A 24,188-nucleotide genomic window follows, 5' to 3' on the forward strand; every position below is an offset into this window, starting at 1 on the left:
CCTAGCTGATAGCCCCAAGCTACCAGAATCGCTCAGAACATTAAAAAACAAAATGGAATTCAGTTCTCTGAAACTGACTCTACTTGCTACCTTCTGCCCCATGAAGGAACAATATAAATCCCAAGTAACTTTTTGAGGGCCTATCTTTTCAGCACTGTCCAGGGGGAGAGGGCAAATACGAAAATCACGATCTGAACCCTCTAGGTGCCTGCTCACAACAACCTAGTTGGGGAGGCAAGTCTGAAACACATGAGACAAACAAACAAACATTACATAATACCCAAGTGTTAAATGGTATGGTATATACTTAATGTAGTAGCACTCTGAAGAAACGGGAGGATCACTAAGGGCTAGACTAGTCGGGGAAGCTTCAAGGAAGAGGTGGGTTCTGAAAACTAGGTCAGGACTTTGGATAGGGATGGATTAAGATGCAGGGGAGGCATTCCAGGTGGGGACCTAGCCTGCACAAATGAGCAAACCAGCCAAGGTGCATAATGGGATGATGGGGGGGGGTAAGAGGAGACTGGCCTGCACAAAACAGAGGCTACGTGTTGGAGAGTGGTAGGAAGCAAGACTGGAGAGGTAGTCTGAGGCCTCAAGCCAGGTAGATAATATATGATATATGATAATAAATCTGAAGCCACTGAGGCTCAGCGAAGGGGTTATAGCAGAATCAGCAGCTTAAAAACCAGGCTGGTGCTGCTTCTGCTAAAATAAGCTTTTCAAGTCGAGAAAGGAAAGCCAACTTCTGTTATTGCTTTAAGAACGTTTAAAGCTATCATGAACTACTAGTCAATTACAAATACAGAGTGGCAAAGCCCACATTTCGGTAGCCCCTGTCCTTGGTGGGCTGGTAGCCTCCATGGCCAACCTTATTTCTCACTCCTTTCCTCTATGAATCTTCAGTTCTGCTCAAGCCAGTCTCCTTACACTAGTCTTCACAAATAAATAATGGTTTCTGTGTCTCACAGTCCCTACCCCCACCCTCAACCCAAAATATCAGATCAAACTTCTCTATCTAAAGCCTTGACTTCAGGGCAGCTGGGTGGACAGAGGTCTAGGCCTAGAATCATGAAGACCAGAGTTCAAATCCAGCCTCAGAAACTTCCTAGATGTGGAACACTGGGCAAGTCACTTAAACTCTATCAGTTTCCCCATCTGTAAATTAGAATAATAGCAACAGAACCTACCTGCCAGGGTTGTTGTGAGGATCAAATGAGATAATGTTTGTAAATTACTTGGCATTGTCCCTGGCACACGGTAGGCACTATCTATATGCTTATTCCCATCCCTTCCCCCTCTTCCTTCAAAGGCCCACCTGTTCATGAAGCATCCTCAACAGTCTTTCCCTTCCTGGAATTCCTATAGTCCTTAGTCTCTGTCTGTATACTCTAGAATGTGATTATGCCATCACCAATGAGCGTTTCCTGAATGCCAGCCTGCTAGTTGTCATGGAGTGCTAGGTGCTGGGAACCCAAAGGTATGTGGCAAATGGCTCCTGAGAATTTACCACTTGGCTGGGCCTACAGACTACCTTGGGTAGTTTCTGGACTCAGATGGGCTTTTGCTAAGTACATTTTAAGTTCCTTGAAGACCAGCATCAATGTCTTCTTTTGTGTTTTAGCGCTAAAAACATGAGAGGTCCTTTTTCAAAGGACCCAGACCACCACAACTTGAGTATTTTAAATTACAAAGTTGTCCCCCTTCCCAGGACAAAGAAATGGACCCAAAGAGGGAAGGCCTTTCCTAAAAGTACTCAGAGTTCTGGGACCCTCAAATGAGGCGTTGCAAGGCACTCTTAAGAATGAAATTAATCTCTACTGTGTGGAAAGATCAGTAAAAGAGGCAATAACAGGCAGGGAGGAAAAACTGCTAGGGGGCATGTGTTACAAGACCAGGCACTGCAGGGGACTGCCTAGATCTTAACCCCTTCCTTGTCCGAGGTTTTTTCCAGTCAATCTACTGGGAGATTTTATCCATGTTAATATATCTCTGATATGATGGAGGGTGGGGGTGAAATAAATGAAAAGGCAGGATTTACTTTACAAAATCTACTCCATAAAATGGAGTAACTTGTGCATGAAAATTTCACGATCCAGTGAGAACTCAAAAAAATCCTACTGATAGAATAGACTGAATGAAATAAAATAAAATAAAAGCTATCCTGGAAAGGAATATCAAACCAGGAATTAGGTGATCTACTTTCTAATTCCAATTCCACTAACATGTGTGATAGGTAAGGCAAATTATTCAACTTCTCTGTCTCAGTTTCTTCTTCTAAGAGTTAGGGATGATGATAATACCTACACCAATATAATTCGTAGAGTTGTTGAAAAGAACAAACCAGCATGTGTGTGTGTTCAAATGAAGTGAAAATGTATATTATTGATTTGAGGGCATGGTATCATTGCTCATTAAAACCCTATGGATTGGGAGCAGCTATCTAACTTTAGATACTTTAAAAATCTTTTCTTCATGCCAAAGTTACATAGAATCCATTTAACTTCTCCGGTTATGCATGTGAACACATTACATTGCTACATAAAGCTGGAAAATCTCTCTGTTATGCAGAGAAAGAAGTTATAAAAGAATGGGGATTACCCAAGTCATATACTACATAAGGCTTCTAATGCCTTTCCCTTACCTTAGAATTTAAACAGTGACCCTTTATATTTAAGATGATGATACTAACAACCTCCCTTTAGCAGAACAAGGGTCTTACAGAAACACACTTAGTCCTTCTTGTTCTCAAGGGATGCATTTTGTGACCTAGGTGGCTAGGGGCAGTGTGTCCGTGTTGCTGAAGATGACTGCATGTGTGGGAGAGCCTGTGAATGTAGCCATGCTGACACCCCCAGGAGTGGAGGAGATATATTGACTAAAGCCACTTTGGCATCAATTTTGAATATCGGTCTTTGTCCTGCATACCATTGTATCTATCCCAGAATAAATCTTTTATTTTCCTAGGAAAGGAATCACTAAGTATTTATTTAATCTCCATTTTTTCTGTCTGATAGCTGATAGCTAATTCATTCCAGTTACTTCCAATATTGCTTCTGACAGAGTTTATTAGACCACAAAAGAAACAAGCATTAGTACTTACTACATGAAGCTCTGGTTAACAGACAACACAGAATGACTGATCAAAGCTTGGATTCCAAACAGGAAACCATCTCCCCAGAAGCATGCAACACACCACCAAATAAAGATGAGTGAGAAATCGAAGAAATTCAACAGGGTTAACGAAGATATTGTATCCTCAAAGCTGAGAAGATGTTATGCTGTTAAACCTGGGACATGGCAGCACGCGTTGCAATCTAACTTGAATTCACTGCCCTGAATATGACATTTTGCAAGCACATAAATAATTTTAAAATCAAGAATTGAGTACAAAAGCACCATGTTTAGAAAAACCAACTTTCTACATCACACGATCTAAAGTATTTAATTGGTATTCACTACATTTGAAATGAAACATTATAAGAGCTTCTAAGAGATGAAAGACAACGATACCCATTTACTTAAACAAATTATGTTGCTAAGATGATGTTGCATCACCAAGAATTTTGTAAAGAGGTGGAGTGCTTAGTAAAAACAAAAATCACATCTTCTTTTACAAAGCACGGTAAAGATTTTCAATGGACCCAAAACACTCAAGAGAAAACTCAACTGCTACATTCAAGAGAAAGTCTGCATTTCACACATACATTCAAGCATAGGCGATGTTTCCAAATGACCAGAATTCTCTCCAGAAAATCAATTTCAACCACGCCAAAGTAATGAAAGCATTACAACTAACAGATCTCCAGTCATTAGGCAATGGGTCTAACTGAACTGGTCATACCTCATCAGTCATTCTGTGCTCCTGTTAGATGTAACTCAGAGATTATTAGACTCTATGATCTATATAAAAATACCTTAAACCATTCAACATTCTCTCCAATAAAGAGTATCATTTTTTTTAAGTCAGAAAGAAAATACCTAGGAGGAATACATGGATTCCCACAGTGGGACTAGAATCAATGTACCACCACACCACTTGTGCCTAGCTAGTTCAGACGAAAAGCTTCTTACAAACTTTGATCTTTTGGGTGAGTCTCCCACAAGATTAACCTAGCCTGTCTGCTTCATCACCTTGAGAGATGTTAATTCCTGAAGTCGCCATCCTGCTAGTTTCTTTCCAGCCTTTCCCAGCAACAAAAGCACTTCAGCAGCCATGTTGAAGATGGTCTTTCATGCTCTAGCATGAGTGCTTTCCCAGAATGCCTTAAGAATGTCCTCAGGATGCATCACATAATGTGTGTGTGTGTGTGTGTGTGTGTGTGTGTGTGTGTTTTCTAGGTCAGAGTGTTATAACAAGGAGCCTATCTCTATAATGTCGAAATATTGTGGGATATGGATATGTAAAGTAATAATGGTGCCTACACCTTCCACCTGTACTGGTACAAGTACATACAGGTATTCTTTCTTCTAGGTAAAGTCAACATACAGAATGTCAAACTTGCAAAATTTATGAAATAACATTTCATTTTATATAATATGAAGCTTTGCTTCTGAGAAAATTAAAATGTAAACATATTCATTTTGCAAGCATTTGTTACATTATTCATTAAATATTTATTGGGTAAGTAATATCTATAATGTACCATGCTAGGCACCAAGAGATACCAATATCTCATAACTGCTAGATCCAATGGCCTTTTCGCATTGGTCATCACCTCCTACCTCTTTCCTTGGCTTCCAAGGGCTCTAGTCTCACTTGGTCAGATCCTCCATTTACAGAGGAAGAATACTTAATTCTCCCTAGTCACCTGGGGTAGAGGGAGGTTTCTCAAGCCCCTGCACCTTCTTCTCTAGAAGTGAAACCATCCTGCACTTGGTACCTATCTAGCCATGACTCGGTACTGGCAGAGACACAAACCCAGGGCATTCTCTGCTGGGAAGAAGACCTAGATCTGTGATTTCACTGATATAGCGAACTCCCAGAGAAGAAGCTCCTTCTCCCAGTGCAGGTTAGCACTTTCTCTGGCATCTACGGCCTCAGGGAGCCATGCAGAGCACCTAGAAAGGACGTGACTGGCCTAGGGTTTCACAGCCAGGCTGGATCAGAGGTGAGACTTGAACTCAGGTCCTGTTGGCTGCAAGGCCCGCTCTCCATTCATTCAGCATTGCCCCTTCTCATTCTCTGATGAAGATGACTGCCAGATTCCCCTTGCCTTCCAGACATGCTGGAAACAAGGGCCTCTATCCTTGCTGCTGGCTCTTGGGGCTGACCTTCTGGGTGAGCAGTGGTCACTTGCCCAGGGTCACACAGCTGCTAAGTGTCTGAAACCAGATTTGAACTCAGGAAGACGAGTCTTCCTGACTTAGGGCCCAGTGCTCCATATGCACTATGGCGCCACCTAGCTGCCATTTGGATTATTACAACAGCCTAATTGTCTCCTTGTTTCCTGTCTCTGTATTTCACCTTCTTCAGAGGCCAAAAATAAGTCTCACCTTACTCAATAATCTTCAGTGGCTGCCTCTCGCTTCTATGATAAAACATAATAAGCCCTTCAGGAGGGCATGGAAAATTCTTCACAATGATTCCAACTTACCTTTCCAGAACTGTTTCAGATAATGCCTCTTTATATACTCTTCATTCCAAATGGACCTGCAGCTTGGTATTCTATCTCATCTCCCTGCTTTATCAAAGGCTGTCCCTCACACACTGGATGCACTCCTTCCTCACCCTTGCCTACTAGAAGCCTTAACTTCCTGCCAAACTCAGCAGAGGTACCACTTCCTATATAAAGCCCTTCCTGGACCTCCCAAGTTGTTTGTTTGTGCTCTTTCCCTTCTCAAAATATGTTGTACACATCCTGGGTACATGTTTTATCCTCTGGTACAATATAAGCTTCTTGAGAATAAGAATTGTTTTCCTTTTTTTTTTTTCTTTTATCTCTAGCACCAAGCATGCTTGGTAGATGCTTAATAAATGTTTGAGTTAAACTAAAAGATAAATGTCAATTGGTGACACCTACAGGGGATTTGAGACATTACAGCCCAACTCTATTAAACCAATTCTAAAATTAAAAGAGAAAAAGGAAAGGAACAAAGTCCTGATGTTTAAAAGTATGGAATCTGGGAATAAATAGGCACTGAAGAAATAGGCATGGTTTGGAAGAGAAGGAAGATAGTTGATGGTGGAAAAGAGATACAAGAACTGGGAAAATGCTAAAAAGGAAAATGAACTGCATTGAGAAACACACACACACACACACACACACACCACACACACACACACACACACACTCCTGCTACTAAACTGCAATATCTAACATGCCGGGGGAGGGAGGGAGGTAGATCTTCATCTCTTTACTGTCATAGGAGCAAGTTGGATTTTATCATGAGAGACAGCAGGAAAACTGGGGCAATGGAAATTAACTTTATAGGCAACTACACATACTTGCTCTGGGAGGAGCCATTTAATTTCTTGTCATTACATAAGAGGCTGGTTCTCTGCTAGTGCTGTTTTCCAAAAAAGCATAATGATTTAACCTATTCCTTGCAAATTGTCCACTTTGGCTCATCTGGGCATGTTGTGATTGTCATTCACTCCCAGTTAGATGGCACGATAGTACAGAGTGCCAGGCCTGGGTCAGAAAACCAACCTCAGACACTAGCTATGTAACGCTGGGCACTTAACCTCTACTTGTCTCATTTCCTCATCTGTAAAATGTGGATAATAATAGCAAATACCTCCCAAGGTTGTTGAGAATCAAATGAGATAATAATGTTAAAGTGCTTAGCAACTATATAAATATCAGCTATTATTATCATAATCATTGATATCATTGTTGTTGTTGTTGTAAACTCAGTCCTATAGAATTACATCATGAGAAGTATTTCTGGTGATTTTGCACTGTCATCTAATGTAAAAATATGTCTAGGAGTAAAAGCCATTCCCCAACTGATAAATGGTTAAAGTATATGAATAGGTAATTTTCAAGGGAAGAAACCCAAGGTATGAATACCTCTATGAAAAAATGTTCCGACTCACTAATAATTAGAGAAATGTAATAAACTAAAGCAACTTTGCGGCTCTGCCTCTCACCCATCAGATTGGCAATATTAATGAAATGAAAATGGCAAATGCTTGAGGGGCTGTGGGAAAACAAAACACACTGACACACTTGGGTGGAGCTGTGCATTGGTCCACTCATTCTGGAAAGCAATTTGGAATGATGCCCCCTCAAAATCACTAAGTTGTGCATAGCCTCTGACCCAGCAAAACTAGTACTGGGCGTATATCTCGAGGAGATCAAAGAAAGAGAAAAAGGACCCATATGTACATAAATATTTATAGCAGCTCTTTTTGTAGTGGCAAAGAACTGTAAAGTAAGGAGAATGGCTGAAAAAATTATGATATATGAATGTAATACCAACATGCCACAAGAATTGATGAAAGAGATAAGTTTCAGAAAACTTGGGAAGATTTGTGTGAACTGATGCTGAGGGAGGTGAGCAGAACCAGGAGAACAATTTAAATAACAATAACAACAACACTACAAAGATAAACAACTTTGAAATACTTAAGTACTCTGATTAATATAATGACAAAATGCAATTCTAGAGGACCAGATAAGGAAGCAAGTTACTCACCCCCTACCAGAGAGGGGATGGCCTCAAGGTGTGGAAGGAGGCATATATTTTTTGGCCATGGCAAATGAGGGGATTTATTTTGCTTGGGTATGCATATGTTACAAGGTTTGGGTTTTTTCCTTTTTTTATATAGTTTAAAAATAAGATTTTTAAAAGGGGATGAAAATGAAAAAATATGCCTAAGAAGCAAGGTAGATAAAAATAGTCCATAAAAATCTTTCATCTGTGAAGAGGCAAATCTCACACCCATAATCAGCCAACTCTCAATGCTAAGGAAGAGAGAAACAATGGTACAAATACTCTCAAAAGAGCACTGAAAATTCCTTTTGAGACCCACATGTACAAAAGTATTTCTAGCAGCTCTTTTTGTGGTGGCAAAGAATTGGAAATTGGGAGGATACCCATCAATTGGGGAATGGCTGAACAAGTCGTGGTATATGAATGTAATGGAATATTATTGTGCTATAAGACATGATGAACAGGCTGACTTCAGAAAAACCTGGAAAGACTTGTATGGTCTGATGCTGAGTGAAGTGAGCAGAATCAGGAGAACATTGTACACAGTAACAGCCACGTTGTGCAATGACTAATATTGATAAACTTAATCCTTCTCAGAAATACAAGGATCTAAGACATCTCCAAAGGCCTCATGATGGAAAATGCTATCCACATCCAAAGAAAGAACTATGGAGTTTGAATGCAGATGGAAGCATGCTATTTGCTATTTTTCTTCTTCTGTTGTGTTTTATTTCCTCTTTCTAGTGGTTCCTCCTATTGGCTCTAATTCCTACTTACAACATCACTAATGTGAAAATATGTTTAATAGGAATATATATGTATATGCTCACTGTCTTGGGGAGAGAGGTGGGGAGGGAAGGGGAGAAAAATTTGAAACTCAAAAGCTTATGGAAGTGATTGTTGATAATTCAAAATAAATTAATTTCAAAAAAAACTACACCATTAAAAAAAGAAAATTAATTTTTATACTTAAAATATCAATATGAGAATGTCCAGCAGTCTAAGATGAGCAATTCTTAATCAATGAAATACAAGGCAATGAGCTGGTCTTAGAGTCAGGTGGACCTAGGTTCAAATCCAGCCTCTAAGACACATACTGTCTGTGTGGTGCTTGGGAAGTCACTTACTCATATCAGAATGACCCAGCAACTTGCTAAGAGTCTAAACTGCAGAGGAGTTGTGGGTCTGCACTGGTAGAGAGATTCTCCTCCCTCAGACTTCCCATCACCAAGGAAATCAAAAGTGGGCCACCCCTGCCTCAAAAAAAAAAAAAAGAAAGAAAGAAAGAAAGAAAGAAAGAAAGAAAGAAAGAAAAAAAAGAAAGTTCACTTAACAAAGCTCAAATGAAGACCAAATTTGGAAGAAAATTCAGTTACCCAGATCCCCTCCTGTCTCCTCCTTCAACGCCTTCATGCTATTTACTCCATACTGCAGCTGAAAAGTATCGCTTTTGAGACTGCTGATGATGACCTAAGGCCTGAAGAGAGATGTTTTCTGTCTTGCCTGTCTGGCTCAGGCCTTCCCTGACTGGAGAAAGAGGCCTTTGGGGAGAGAAGAGGGATGGGCAATTGTGCAGTTTTGTTTAAAAGGCTTTTTTGGGGGGTGGCTGAGACAAAGAGGAAGATGAAGACAGCTACCACTGCAGTTCAAGAGGAGACTAAAAATCACAGAACAGAAGGGACCTTAGAGGTGAAAAACCCAAGCCCCTTAGAGTTGAGCGACCTGAGATCTAGAACTGAAGAATCATACCCAAGACCAAGCAAGTGTTAAGCAACAGAAACTGAATGCTTTCTCTCTTCTTTACACCACAGTTTGCACCGTGAAGTCCTGTATATGTCAGCAGCTTAATCAAACTGGCTCCAATCTTCCCCAAAACCATATGGGATGTATTTCTATGGAGATCACTGTTGCTTGCCTTCTTCGGGTATCTCAAGTTGGTTTTCAGCTCTTCTTAAGTCCATTCTGAGTAAGTCAACAAAAGAGGTGACTACTTCATTCTGCTGGTGATGGGGAATGGTTTGTCCCATGAGACCAGGCTCGCATCATAAAAGAACTCTTTAGCAATCATTCCTGGTTACCAGGACTCTGGACTGCTGAGGGTTTTAAACACACCTGAATTTAATGATTCAAGTATAGGAATCTCAGTATTGTTTCTTGGCCTCTTCTCTATTGGCTCTGCTGGAAAGATCATGTGTGTAATTTTACATTGTGAATGAAAGCAGCAAGCTCATGTTTGAATTTCTAAAGGTCATGGAGAAGTCCAAACCACCCTGAGAATCAGCCAGTCATCTCCCTACCTCCAGCAAACAGAAACAAATCGCCAGTTTCGCCTTACTACCAGCATAAGTCTGGTTTGGATATGTACTTGGCCAAGTTTTTTGCTCTGCAACACTCATGTACAACTTTTAAAGAGGTTACAGCAAAGAGACATTTTCACTCTTGGAAATGTTTTCCATTGGACAAGCTACCATAAATATCTGGATGTACTTTAGATGTTAAAAAAAATCATCGGAGGGGCAGCTAGGTGGCACAGTGGATAGAGCACTAGCCCTAGATTCAGGAGGACCCGAGTTCAAATCCAGCCTCAGACACATAACACTCATTAGCTGTGTGATTCTGGGCAAGTCACTTAACCTCAATTGCCTCACCAAAAAAACCCCCAAAATCATCACAACATCTGTAAACATGACTACTTTTCTAAAAAGGTATATGAGTCTGAGAACCACCATGTACTTCAGCATAGCCCCAGACAAACAGGCAACCTCTAGTGGCCAGAACACCATGTGTTTTAGTGTAGCCCTGGGGAAATGCAGAAACATCCCACCAGCCTCAGCACACTCCAGACACCAGCACTAGGACTCCATCTCAGCACCAGGTAAGCTGCCAGACCCCTACTGCCTCCAGCAGCACTAGCTACCTCCCACCCCCTCAGAGAAGCACCAGACAGGAGAGTCCCCTGTGGGCCTCAGGGTAACATCAGTGTAGCACCAGGTAAACAGCCAAGGGCCTGTAGCCCCTGGCACAAAACGCCTGAGACTGTGCCCTTTCTACCCTAGGAGCAGAGCTTAAATTTAAAAGAAAGGAAAAAGGCCAAAAAAAAATGAGCAAAAAACAATAAAAAAAAAATCTGACCATAGAAAGTTATTATGGTGACAGGGAAGACCAAGACACAAACTCAGAAGAAGACAACAATGTCAAAACACCTATGGGCAAAACCCCAAAGAAAAACGGGATATAGTCTCAAGCCTAGAAAGAACTCATGAAAGAGCTCAAAAGGAGCTTAAAAATCATATAAGAGAGGCAGAAGAAAAATTGGGAAAAGAAATGAGAGTGATGCAACAGAATTATGAAAAAAGAGTCAACAGCTTGGAAAAAGAAAACAATTGCTTAAAAAGTAGAATTGGCCAAATGGAAAAGGAGATACAAAAATCCACTGAAGAAAACAACTTCTTAAATACAATTGGATGAATAGAAAAGAAAGTACAAAAGCTAATCAAGCAAAACAATTCTTTAAAAGTTAGAATTGGGGAAATGGAAGCTAATGACTTTGAGGCATCAAGAATCAATCAAACAAATTCAAAAGAATCAAAAAGTAGAAGAAAATTTAAAATGCCTCACGGGAAAAACAACTGACCTGAAAAATAGATCCAGGACAGACAATGTCAGAATCATTGGACAAAGACATAATCAAAAGGAGAACTTGGCCAGCCTCTTTTAAGAAATTATCAAGGAAAACTGCCCTGGTATCCTGGAACCAGAGGGGAAAATAGGCATTGGAAGAATCCACCGATCACCTCAGGAAAGAGATCCCAAAATAAAGATTCGAAGGAACATTACAGCCAAATTACAGAACTATCAAGTCAAGGAAAAAATACTGCAGGTGGCCAAAAAGAAACAAATCAAATATCAGGGAGTCACAATCAGGATTACACAGGACTTAGCAGCTGCAACATTAAGGGACTGGAGATCATGGAACATGATATTCTGGAAAGCAAAGGAGCTAGGACTACAACCAAGAATCACTTACCTGGCAAAATTAAGCATAATACAACAAGGTAAAAAATGGTCATTCAATGGAAATAGAAGAATTTCAAGTTTTCATAAGGAGAAGACGAGAATTAAGCCAAAAAATTGATCTCCAATATCAAGACCCAAGAGAAGCATGAACAGGCAGATTTCAGAAAAACCTGGAAAGACTTGTATGAACTGATGCAAAGTGAAATTAACAGAAGCAGGAAAACATTGTACACAGTATCAGCAACATTGTGTGATGATCAACTATCGACTCAGCTCTTCTCAGCAACACAATTATCTAACACAAGTACAAAGGACTCACAAAGGAAAATGCTATCCACATCCAGATAAAGACTCTGAATGCAGCTTGAAGCATATTTTATTCACTTACTTTATTCTTTTTTGTGTTTCTTTTTCTTTTGATCTGTTTCTTCTTTCACAAATGTGACTAATATGGAAATATGTTTTACATGATAGCACATGTATAACCTATATTAAACTGCCTACCATTTTTGGAAAAGGGGAAGAGAGGGAGGGATAAAAATTTGGAACTCAAAATCTTGTAAAAATGAATGTTAAGGGGCAGCTAGGTGGATCAGTGGAAAAAGCACTGGCCCTGAAGTCAGGAGGGCCTGAGTTCAAATTCGGCCTCAGACCAAATTCTTGACACTTACTAGCTGTGTGACCCTGGGCAAGTCACTTAACCCCAATTGCCTAAACAACAACAACAACAACAACAACAACAATAACAAAATGAATGTTAAAAATTGTCTTGACATGTAATTGGGGGAAAAAATGAAATATATCAAATAATTTAAAAAAAGAAATGATAAGCAGGATGCTTTTAGAAAAACCTGGAAAGACTTAGATGAACTGATATAAAGTGAAGTGAGCAAATTCAGGAAACACTGGACACAGCAATAGCAATATTGTACAATGATCAGCTGTGAATGATTTAGCTATTCTCAGCAACACAATGATCCAAGACAATTCCAAAGGAAATAAAAAATACTGTTTACCTCCAGAGAAGAAACTGATGAAATCTGAATGCAGATTGAAGCATACTTTCTTTTACTTTCTTTTTCTTGGTTCTTTTTTTTTTTGAGGGGGGGAAATCTATTCTTTCACAACATGACTAATATAGAAATATGTTTGCATGACCAAACATGTATGACCTACATCACATTGCTTGGCTTCTCAATAAGGGGGGAGAAGAAGGAAGGGAGGGTATTTGGAACTCAAAATTTTTTAAAATGAAAGTTAAAAAATTCTTCTTATATGTAATTGGAAAAGAAATAAAATATATTTTAAAATAAAAAAATATGAAATTCTTAATTTGCAATTTTAAAAGGCAAACAGAACATTTAAATAATTCCAATACTTACAGGCCTTCTATTTTAAGATGAATATTTATTTCTTCTGTGATTAAAATCTGCAACAGAAGACAACATGAGTCAACTTATGAAGTGAGGAAAATAACTGCTTTTGGAAAAACCCAAATGTAAATTGGCATTACATGAATATGTCAAGTGGTGAGAACACAGCAAAGGAGGGACAAAGAAGAAATGGCTACAGACATCTATTATTAGTATTTAGTATATAGTATTAGCATTATAAATAGTAAATATTAGTATTAGGGGTATGTGTCACACACACACACACACACACACACACACACATACAGTATTAGGACTCCAAAAAGAAAGTCAACTGAAGACATTCTCTAAGTGGCAGATCAAACTCTGAAGAGATGGAAAGTAGCTCTAGTGGACCTATTTCTCCCTTCTACCCCCACACCTACCCCAGGAGAGCAGGGTAGTAACAGAGTGTAAAAAGGCAGGAACAGAGACTATCAAAGTATCTTGAAAGGTCAACTAGTCCAACCTGTACCTGAACAGGAATACCCTTCAATAATCACCCTGAAAGGGGCAGCTAGATGGTGCAGTGGATAGAGCACCAGCCCTAAAGTCAGGAGGACCTGAGTTCAAATCCGGCCTCAGACACAAAACACTTACTAGCTGTGTGACCCTGGGCAAGTCACTTAACCCCATTGCCTAGCAAAAAATTTTTTAAAAAAACACTAAAAAAAAATAATAATCACCCTGAAAAACTGGTAATCCAGCCTCCACTGAATACCACCAGCACTGGAGAATTCATTGTAATTGTTCAGTTGTTTAGTCATGCCTGACTCTTTGTGACCCGGTATGGGGTTTTCTAGGCAAAGATACTAGAGTGGTATGCCATTTCCTTCTCCACTGGATTGAGGCAAGCAGAGGCAAAGTGACTTACCCAGGGTCACACAGCTAGTGAGTGTCTGAGGTCATATTTGAATGCAGGTCTTCCTGACTCCAGACCCAGAGGTCTATCCACTGCAGCACCCCCTAGCTACCTCAGAGAATTCATTACTTTCTGAGAAAATTGATTTTGCTTTTGGACGGTTATAATGGCTACCAAGTTTTTCCTTACATCAAGTCAAAATTTGCCACTCACCAACTTCTCCCAATTGTTACCTTAGTTCTGGCCTTTGGGGTCAAGGAAAATGAATTTAATACTTCCATCTAACACTCTACATAGTTGAAGACAGTAATTATGTCCCCCAATTCTTCTCTTCCCCACATTAAATTCCACTCCCCCCTGTCCTGCCCCTCCCTCATCCCTTCAACAAATTATCTTATAGTATCATCCCCAGACCTTTGCCCGTCCTGTTGTACTCATCTGTATGCTCTCTGACTTGGTGTAAAATGCAATACTGTCTAAACCAGGGAACATGGTGGGATTATTGCCACCCTTGTTTTTTAAATGAATCTTCTATTCAGATCATGGGATCACAGACTTAGAGCTGGAAGTGATCTCAGAGGCCATGTCACCAAACCCTGCTCATTTTCCATGTGAATAAACAGGCTCAAGGAAATTAATACAGCCTGCAGCCTAAGAGAGCCATAGCTTTTTTGGTTACTATGTATGCTGTGATGTCCAGATTATAGAATCATAAAACACTGGTCTAGAAAGGACCTTTGACATTACCTAGTCTAACCCTTCTTATGTTATGGATGAGGAAACTGGAGCTTACATTGTTACCTGGCCATGCTTCCTTCACCCTATACTTGTGAACCAAGTATAATACTTTGCATTTATTCCTATTAAGTTTTGTAATTTCCTTAAAAACCAAAGCAATAGAGACATTATATGGGATTTCTTCAGAAAAACAGATGAGCTCCTCCAAACCAAATGAAAACAGGTAGACACAGGAAAGGCCTGAAAAAATAGGGTGCAAAATATGGCTCAGGATTAAATAATAAGAGGCCTTCATATAAATGGGAAAAGGACCCACATATACAAAAATATTTATAGCCACTCCTTTTTTTTTTTGCAAAGAATTGGAAATTGAGAGGATGCCCATCAATTGGGGAATAGCTGAACAAGTTGTGGTAGATGAATGCAATGGAATACTATTGTGCTATAAGAAATGATGAACAGGCAGACTTCAGAAAAACCTGGAAAGACTTGTATGATCTGATGCTGAGTGAAGTGAGCAGAACCAGGAGAACATTGTACAGTAACAGCCATATTATGTGATGATTAATATTGATAGACTTAACCCTTCCCACCAATACAAGACATCTCCAAAGGCCTCGTGATGGAAAATTTTATCCACATCCAAAGAAAGAACTATGGAGTTTGAATGCAGATGGAAGCATACTATTTGCCCTTTTTTTCTTCTGTTGTGTTTTGTTTCCTCTTTCTGGTGGTTTCTCCTATTGGTTCTAATTCTTACTTACAACATGACTAATGTGAAAATATGTTTAACAGGAATGTATATGTATAGCTCATATCAGATTGTGCACCATCTTGGGGAAGGTGATGGGGAGGGAGGGGGAGAAAAATTTTAAACTCAAAAGCATATGAAAGTGATTGTTGATAAATCAAAATAAATTAATAAGAAAAATAATAATAGGCCAAAAGCTTACAAATTACACAGAAGCCTTATCTACTTGTATATCATGCACATCATCATAGAATTTCTTCCAGATGATACTAGAAAGGCAATGGAAATTCAGATATTTCCTAGAAAAGAATACATTTAGATGATCTGAACCTTCTGGTTGAATGGCTTAACCCAAAGAGTAGACATCAAAGAGACTGCTATCAACTTGGAATGAGGTCTCCAGTGGGTGTCCCAGGGACCTGTGTCTGGTCCTGTGCTACCTGGATAAAGATACTGATGACATCCTTATTGAATTTGCAGTTGATGCAAAGCTAGAAGAGATGGCTAACATACCAGGTAACAGGATGCAAAAAGATCTTGACAGGCTAATACTTCGGGCTGGAAAATCAATGACCGTATTCACAAAAAAAATAAGATTGGCAACTACCAACCATCTACATACTTTCCTATGAATAAATGAAAAAAAAAACCATTTATTAAGCACTTACTATGCACCAGGCAGTATGTTAAGCTCCGGAAATATGAGAAATGAGACAATCCCTGACTTACATTCTAATAAAGGAGACAACAGATACAGAAGAATGGTGGTCAGAGACAGGAATTTGGGTCTGGAGGAGTCACAGGGATGGTGAATTGATTTATAGGGCAGTCAACTGACACACCCTTTCCAAAAGAAATGATACTATTGATTTGATTACTGTGTCCAAAGAGACAGAGATGGAAGGGGGAAGGAGGGGTGGGGAATAGGATGTGCATGTAGTTAGCAGAGCAGATAGCAAGATGACCTGGGTGGGTGGGTGGATGGGATGGTAGTGGATGTGAATCATCATGTCTGGTCTGAGATGGTTTTGTCTGAGGTTATAGTGGGCTAAGAAAGTTTATACTCATTCAACATGGCTCAGCCCCAGGGTGGGAGTTGTAAAGCTAAACAGAGTAATTTCCCAGTAAGGGAGGATTTGGGGCATAGATTCTAGAGATCCTGTGTATAGGATGCTACTAGAGGTCAAGAGAAGCTGGGTCACCAGGGCCGATGGCAAGATGACCTACCTGGATGGCATGTGAATCATCTCTATACGTAACTTATGAGAATGAAGTTGGATTATATGAATGAATGTTGGATATATTCTTTATGGAAGATTCATGAGAGGATACACATAATGGGAAGGCATAGAATAGGATCCAATCTAGATTGCCAGAAGGAGTACCCACATTAGGGAGATCACAAAGTCGATAAGATACTGAAAGTATCTCAAGGGCTACCATGAGGCAGGTAAACTGTTCTACTTTATAACAGAATAACTTAACCTTCCTGAGAGTTGATATTGAAAACTTTTTTGGCTCTTTGAAGAATGTCAGCTCTGGCATAGTGTAACCAATGAATGTAGAGGTAGTGGAGAGTGTGCCCCTGGATAAGTAACTTAGCCTTTGGCTCAGAATCTTCACCTGTAATTGGAGTGAGGACCTGGAGAGTAAGATGGGATTAAGGACTTGGGTTCAAATACTGTCTCTGACACATCCTAACTATATGACCATCAGTTAACTTCTCTGTGCCCTAAGAAACTCTATAAAATGAAATGACAGAATTACTCATCTAGTAATGCAGACAGTTTCCCCACAGATTAAATCATTGTAAGGATCAAAAGAGACATAGTATGATTGGACTATTTGAGAGTAGGTGATGAAATTTTAAGGGTGAAGATGGAGGGCATAATTGACTTAGGGCCTTAATTTTGAAATTGTGTCTATGAGCCATTCCCCAATTGATAAATGCTCAAAATATATGGACATGCAGTTTTCAAAAGAAGAAATCCAAACTATCAACAACCATATGGCAAAAAAATGCTCTAACTCACCAACAACGATGACAAAAGAGGAAAATGACAAATGTTAGAAAGGCTCTGGGAAAACAAATACACTGTCGGTGGAGTTGTAAATTGGTCCAGCCATTTTGGAAAGCAATTTGAATTTATGCCCAGAAAGTTACTAAACTGTACATATCCTTTGACCCAGCAATACCACTACTATAAAGAGGAAAAGGGCCAATATGTAAAAAAATATTTATAGCATCTCTTTTTGCTGCCCCAAATTAGAAATAGGAATAGGGCATTCCTATTGGGGAATGGCTAAAGAAATGGTGGTATATGAATGTAATGGAATGTTATTGTACTATAACAAATAATGATGGAGTAGGAAATGGCAAAACCACTCCAGTATCTTTGCCAAGAAAACCCAAAATGGGGTCACGAAGAGTCAGACAAGACTGGAATGACTGAAAACAACAAAATTTCAAGGCAGCTAGGTGGCACAATAGATAGAGTGCAGGGCCTGGAGTCAGGAAGACCTGAGTTCAAATTAGGCCTCAAACACTTCCTAGCTGTGTGACCCTGGGCAAGTCACTTAACCCTGTTTGCCCCAGTTTCCTCATCTGTAAAATAAGCTGGAGAAGGAAATAATTTCTTTGCCAAGAAAACTCCAAATGGGGTCACAAAGAGTTGGACACATCTAAACAACAACAACAACAAAATAATGAAAACAATTCAGAGGAAACTGGTAAGACTTTTATGAACTGATGCAGAGTAAAGTGAGCAGAACCAGGAGAACAATTTATAAAAGGACAATGATATTACAGAGGAAAAGAAAATTTGAAAGGAAAGAAAACACTGAAAGACTTTAGAACTCTAATCACTGCAATGATAAGCCTCAAGTCTAAAAGAGAGAATTTGTTTTGCTGGACTATGTAGAGATGTATTGAGGAATTTGTTTTTTGGGTTGGGCTTTTAAAAAAATTTGGCTCAATGCAGGGGCAGAAGTAGTGGGAGGGACAGATTCATTTACAAAAGTATTTATTATTTGGAGAAAAAAAATGCTTTAATAAGATTAAGTTTCTTAGTTCTGATTAAGATGAGTGATAATTAGTAGTAAGTTCCCAATTCTGAGAAGGGAGTATGGTGTTATAAAATGCAGTTGAAGTAATCTAGTGTTTGATAAACCCATCCAAGCTTTTAGAGGAAGAACTCTATTTGACAAAAACTGCTGGGAAAATTGGAAAGTAGTCTGGCAGAAACTAGGCACAGAACACCTCATACCAACCATATACCAAAATAAGGTCAAGATGGGTACATGATTTAGACATAAAGGGTGCTGTTATAAACAAACTAAGGGAGCATGGAAAACTGTCTGTCAGAGCTATTGATATGGGAAGAATTCATGACCAAACAGGAGATAGACAGGATCATGGGAGGTAAAATGGATAATTTTGATTACATGAAATTTAAAAGGGTTTGCACAAACAAAACCAAGGCAGCCAAAATTAGAAGGAAAGCAAGCAACTACTCTTTTTTTGTGGTGGCAAAGAATTGGAAATCAAGGAAATACCCATCTTTTGGGGAATGGCTGAACAAGTTATGGTATACGATTGTGATGGAATACTGCTGTGCTGTAAGAAATGAGGAGGAGGGTGGTTTCAGAAAAACCTGGGAAGACTTAAACTGATACAAAGTGAAATGAACAGAACCAGGAGAACATTGTTACACCAATAACAGCAATATTTTAACAGTGATAACTATGAAAGACTTAGCTACTCTGATTCATACAATGATCCAAGATAATCCCAAAGGACTCACGATGAAAAATGCTGTCTACCTCCAGAGAGAGAACTGATGAACTCTGAGTACAAATTGTTTTTCACTTTACATTTGTCTTTTTTTTTTTTGCAACATGGCTAATATGGAAATGTTTTTACATGACTTCACATGTATAATGGGTATCACATTGCTTGCTTTCTCAAATAGGTGAGGGAGGGGCCAGAGGAAGGGAGAGAATTTGGAACTCAAAACTGTTTAAAAAGATTATTTTTTTAAATGCACCTCAGGAAAAGTCTTCCTGTTTTGTACAGCCTAGAAAAAGCCAGAGGGGCTGTTACAGTCAAGCAGTCTAGGCAGGAGGTGAATTTAGGGCCTGTAGTTATCCAAAGAGTGGATATTGTTTAAAAAGAATCAACAGTATTTAGCATTAGATGCTAATAAAGGACAAAGGAACAGGAAGAATTGGAAATTGAGAGGAGTGGTACTATTGAAGAAAGAAAACACCTCCACATAATTAGACATATATTTTTGTTATAAAGTCATGCACAAGTAGAGAGAGTGCTAGGCCACTCAGGAAGAGCTGGGTCCAAATCCTCCTCCTGACACTCACTAACTGTCAGACACTGGTAAGTGCCATAGAGGAAATAAGAGAGCCTTTGTCATGATTCTTTTTAAGGCACTGCCAGAGTTTCTTAGCTGGAAAACAAGACATCCAGGGCCATTTCTCAAAGATTCCAGGTAAACATACTACTACTAAAAAAAAAAAAAGAAAAAGAAATCCAGTTTCTGAGGTGTAAATTTACCCTGCCAATTGTGGGGGGTGGGGGAGAAAGGGGAATGGCACTACTGAGGGCATATTAGCACCTCAATGGAAAACTTTCTAATTCCTCAGTTTGCAGTGTAAACCTCCTGGACATTAGCCCACTGCTAAGCATTAATTGTAACATATAACCTGAACTGTTGAGTGGCATGAGGGAAATATAAAATGATTCGACCTAAGGACCAACATTGAGAACATGAAGTCAGATATGAAGGTATTATGTAAAATTCAGGAGAATAATGTGCAAAAGTCTTCAGTCTACAATTGTAACAATGGAAGCTATGGATGTGGGAATCTCTTCAAAAAGATGCTCAGCATCATGGCTTAACTGGACATGTAAATGCCCACAATATTATCATAGTGTTCATATTCTAGCCTCATTTTTTTTTCTCTCAGGAGGAAAAAAAAGACCAAAGTAACTTGGTTCATTGAAATTCATCCTCTTCTCTTCCCAAAGCCTACACTTTCAATTTCTGCATCCTCAGTAGCACAATTCTCTCTCCATTCCTGGGCTTCAAAATCTGGAAATTCAAAAATCTTCCATTCCTCTTGTTCCTGTCCCATATCATCTAATCTATCACCAAATCCTACTGAATCCTCTCCACATATTTTTCAGACTTGTTCTTTCCCTGGATAATAAGTCCTGGCCCTAATTCCATCTCCTGCTTAGATGACCAAGCTGGAACAGCCCCTTGTCTCTAGACCTACGTGGCAGGAAGATTCTTCTTCCTCTTAACCACACTATTCCCCTTCTCAGAACCAGGAAGTGGCTCCTTGCCACTTAATCAGAATTAAGACACTTAATAGTAAACTTTAAGACTTGACATCAATTATGCCACCCCCTCCCCCAGTCTCACTTCACATCCTTTCCACAATAGACAAATAAATCTTAACTCTGCCAGTAGATGATTCTTTCACCTCTGAGTCATTCACTTCTCCAGGAAGAAGTTGATTGTGTTTGTTTCTGGCACTTATGTTCAAATATTACTTACTCTTTAAGGTGAGGAGGGTCTGAGAGAGACCTGTGTAATGGCTGTGGACTGAGGGGGAGGGAGAAGTCAATTCTATGTCTGAGAAGGGCCTTGGTCCAAATCCTGACTGCCACTTTTTAAGTGACTTTCTGGACATCAATTTCCTCCAAGGGGGTTCAACTACGTCATCTTTACATATCATTTTATCATCTGCAAAGTGAGTATTGATTGACAAGGACAAAAAGTAACTGAGAATTACTGAGTCTTTAATGAACTTCACTATTACTCTAGGTAAGAAATAATAAAATAAGTGATCTGCTCAACAGCCTTACACATTTTTTCTATTAGGGACACCATAACAAAATCTGGGGGATATGTTATCTGCTGGTCCAACAAACTCTGCTGCTTAGCGCATGGTGTCAATGGGGCCAAGGTTACAGGTGTGATCTCTGTACCTGCCAGCTGGTTGCAGCGGTAGAGACTGCTGTCCTGAACAAGTCTGGAGCTGGTAGAGACCTCGGACATCATGGAGTGGAGTCTAACCCAATCCTTTTACAGATGAGGAAATTGAAACTTGCCCGGGGTCAGAAAGGTAATAAGTAGTAGGGCTAGGATTCTGATTTCCAATCATGTGATCTAGAGGCATCCAAATTTAGGCCTTGCTAGGTGGCTAAGCTAGAGCCTTCCATTTCTGTGTGCAATGACGGACAGCAAAGGGCAGAGATGCTGTAAGAGGGGCCTGGGTGCTGTTTTCTCGGGTGATTCAGGATCTTCATAGAAAGATGGCTGGAAGGAGCATTCAAGTCTTAGTTCAGGAAGGATTAGGCTCGTTCTGTTTGGCACAAAAGGGCAGGACGAGGAACAAACAGGTCTATATTACAAAGAGGTGGCAGATTTTGTCTTGATGTAAGGAAAACCCTTTAACAATGAGAGCTATCAGTGCAATGGTGCTGCTCTGGGAGAATAGAATTTCTGCTATGAGATCTACAAACAGAGTCTAATGCTTGGTTAGGTCCTAAAGGATCTTGGAGGCCTCTTCTAGCTCTCAGATACAGTGAGCTATTTCAGAAAGTCACAGAGGACCCGAGATCTCAAGCTGGAAGGGACCTCAGTCCAGCTAATCCAATTGCCTCATTTTATGGTGGAGGAAACTGAGGCCCAGAGAAGGGAAGGGACTGGTCCAAAGGCATGCAGGTAATATGTCAGAAGTGGGATCTGAACCTAGTCAGGCTTCTTCCCCCAGTACCAAGCTGCTTCCCTGCTGCTACTGGTCATCACAAAGGGAGCCATAAACAAAACGTTCAACAGCACCTACGCTATTGGGATCAAACACTCACTTTGCTGATAGACATACCAAAATCTCAGCATTGTAAAGGGCTTCAGAGGGCACTTAGTCCAATTCATACTTGAAGACTTGTCTCTACTAGAGCCCATCCCACTTCTGGAGAGTGCTAATCTTTTAAGTTCTTCCTTATATCCCAACCTGAAATCTGCCTTTTGGCAATTTACACCTATTCCAGCTAGCTGTATTCTTTGAGACCAGGAAGAACAAGTTGAAATCCCACTGAAGGAGTTGGGAGGGGCCTCAGAGACCCTTGCTCCCAAAAGAATTCCCACTACAGCATAGCCTACAGATGTCTGGTCAACCTTTCCTTAAGCTCTCCAATGAGGGGGAATGTCCTCTAAATTGGGGCAGCCTAGTCTTCTTTTGGACAGCTCAAAATTGTTAGGATATTTTTCCTGACAAAAAGCTTCAATTTGGGGCAGTTAGCGCAATGGATAGAGCGCCAACCCTGGAGTCAGACCTGAGTTCAAATCCGGCCTCAGAGTGAACACTTGACACTTACTAGCTGTGTGACCCTGGGCAAGTCACTTAACCCCAACCGCCTAAAAACTAAAAAAAATTTTTTTAAATGATAGCCATTCAAATACTTAAACACAATTTCAAGTTCCCTCCAAGGCTTCTCTTCTCTGGACTTGAAGCAGCAGCAGGTATCTTATCAGCAAGCACCTATTAAGAGCCTGCTATGTTGCCAGACTGTGCTAGGGGAAGAGAATAAACTACAAAATAACAATCCTTGTCCTCAAGGAGCTTACAGCCTGGGGGAGGGAGGGAGGTCACATACAACACACACACACACACACACACACACACACACACACACACACACACACACGTTTATATGCAGTAAATTCCTTAAGGGTAGAGACCACTTCAATTTGAGTTCATACAGAACACAAGGTAATTTCAAGAGGGGCTTCCCTCTAGCAGTTGGGGAGGAGGGAAATCAGGAAAGGTTTCATTTAAGAGAGAGCACTTGAGCTGAGCTCTGAAGGCAGCTGGGAATTCTAAGGGGCAATGCATGGAGGAGCGAGTGCGTTCCAGGCACTGGGGACAGCCTGTGCAAATATACGGACCTTGGAGATGGAAGGTCATGTGTGAGGAACAGCAAGACGATCAGTTTGGCTGCACTGAAGAATGAATCATAGAAGGGCAGTAATATGTAGCAAACCTGGAAAGGCAGGCCAGAGCCAGGCTACAGAGGGCTTTCAGTGCTCAGTAGAAGACTCAGTAGTTGCTCCTAAAAGTAATCAGGAGCCACTGGAGATTACTGAGCAGGGGAGAGACAATGTCAGACCTGCTTTAGGAAAATCGCTTTGGTAGCTACATGGAGAATGGATTGGACAAGGAGGAAATTCAATCAGGAAGGCCAATGAGGCTATTGCTCAAGTCCAGGGCTTCTTAAACTTTTTCCACTTGTGACCCCTTCAGCACTTCTTAAACTGTGGGTCGCAACCCCATGTGGGGTCGTGACCCAGTTTAAGAAGCACTGCAGGGGACAGCTAGGTGGTGCAGTGAATAGAGCTCTGGCCTTGGAGTCAGGAGGGCTTGAGTTCAAATCTGACCTTAGACACTTGACACTTAATAGCTGCGTGACCCTGGGCAAGTCACTGCCAGGTCTAGTCCAGGTTCAAGTTCATAAAGCCCCAGTGTATGAGTGAAGACAAAGGGCTAATTCTAGAGAAACTATGGAAGTTGAACCAACCAGACTTGACATCTGAGCAGATATGTGGAGTATGTGAGAGTGATGAATACAGGATGACTTCAAGGTTTGCGAACCTGGGTAACTAGAATGATGTCTCTGCCTGAAATAGTGAATTACTAGCTTTTGTTGGCATGAGGGGAAAAA

The 24,188-nt window shown here is 40.2% G+C and overlaps 1 protein-coding gene across 6 annotated transcripts in view; it reads right to left on the minus strand.

Moving 5' to 3' along the window:
* The window catches only part of ACSL4 (acyl-CoA synthetase long chain family member 4), an 81,512-nt gene that overhangs the window by 42,632 nt on the left and 14,692 nt on the right, over positions 1-24,188 (minus strand). For all 6 annotated transcript variants that reach the window (XM_020967210.2, XM_020967209.2, XM_020967214.2 and 3 more), the window contains one exon: positions 13,062-13,108. The gene's annotated coding sequence lies outside the window, so the exon portion shown is untranslated. The remainder of the gene's footprint in view (positions 1-13,061; positions 13,109-24,188) is intronic.

The sequence above is a fragment of the Phascolarctos cinereus genome, unplaced genomic scaffold (genome assembly GCF_003287225.1).
Source record: "Phascolarctos cinereus isolate Bilbo 61053 unplaced genomic scaffold, phaCin_HiC Scaffold_8;HRSCAF=390, whole genome shotgun sequence".
Taxonomy (NCBI): domain Eukaryota; kingdom Metazoa; phylum Chordata; class Mammalia; order Diprotodontia; family Phascolarctidae; genus Phascolarctos; species Phascolarctos cinereus.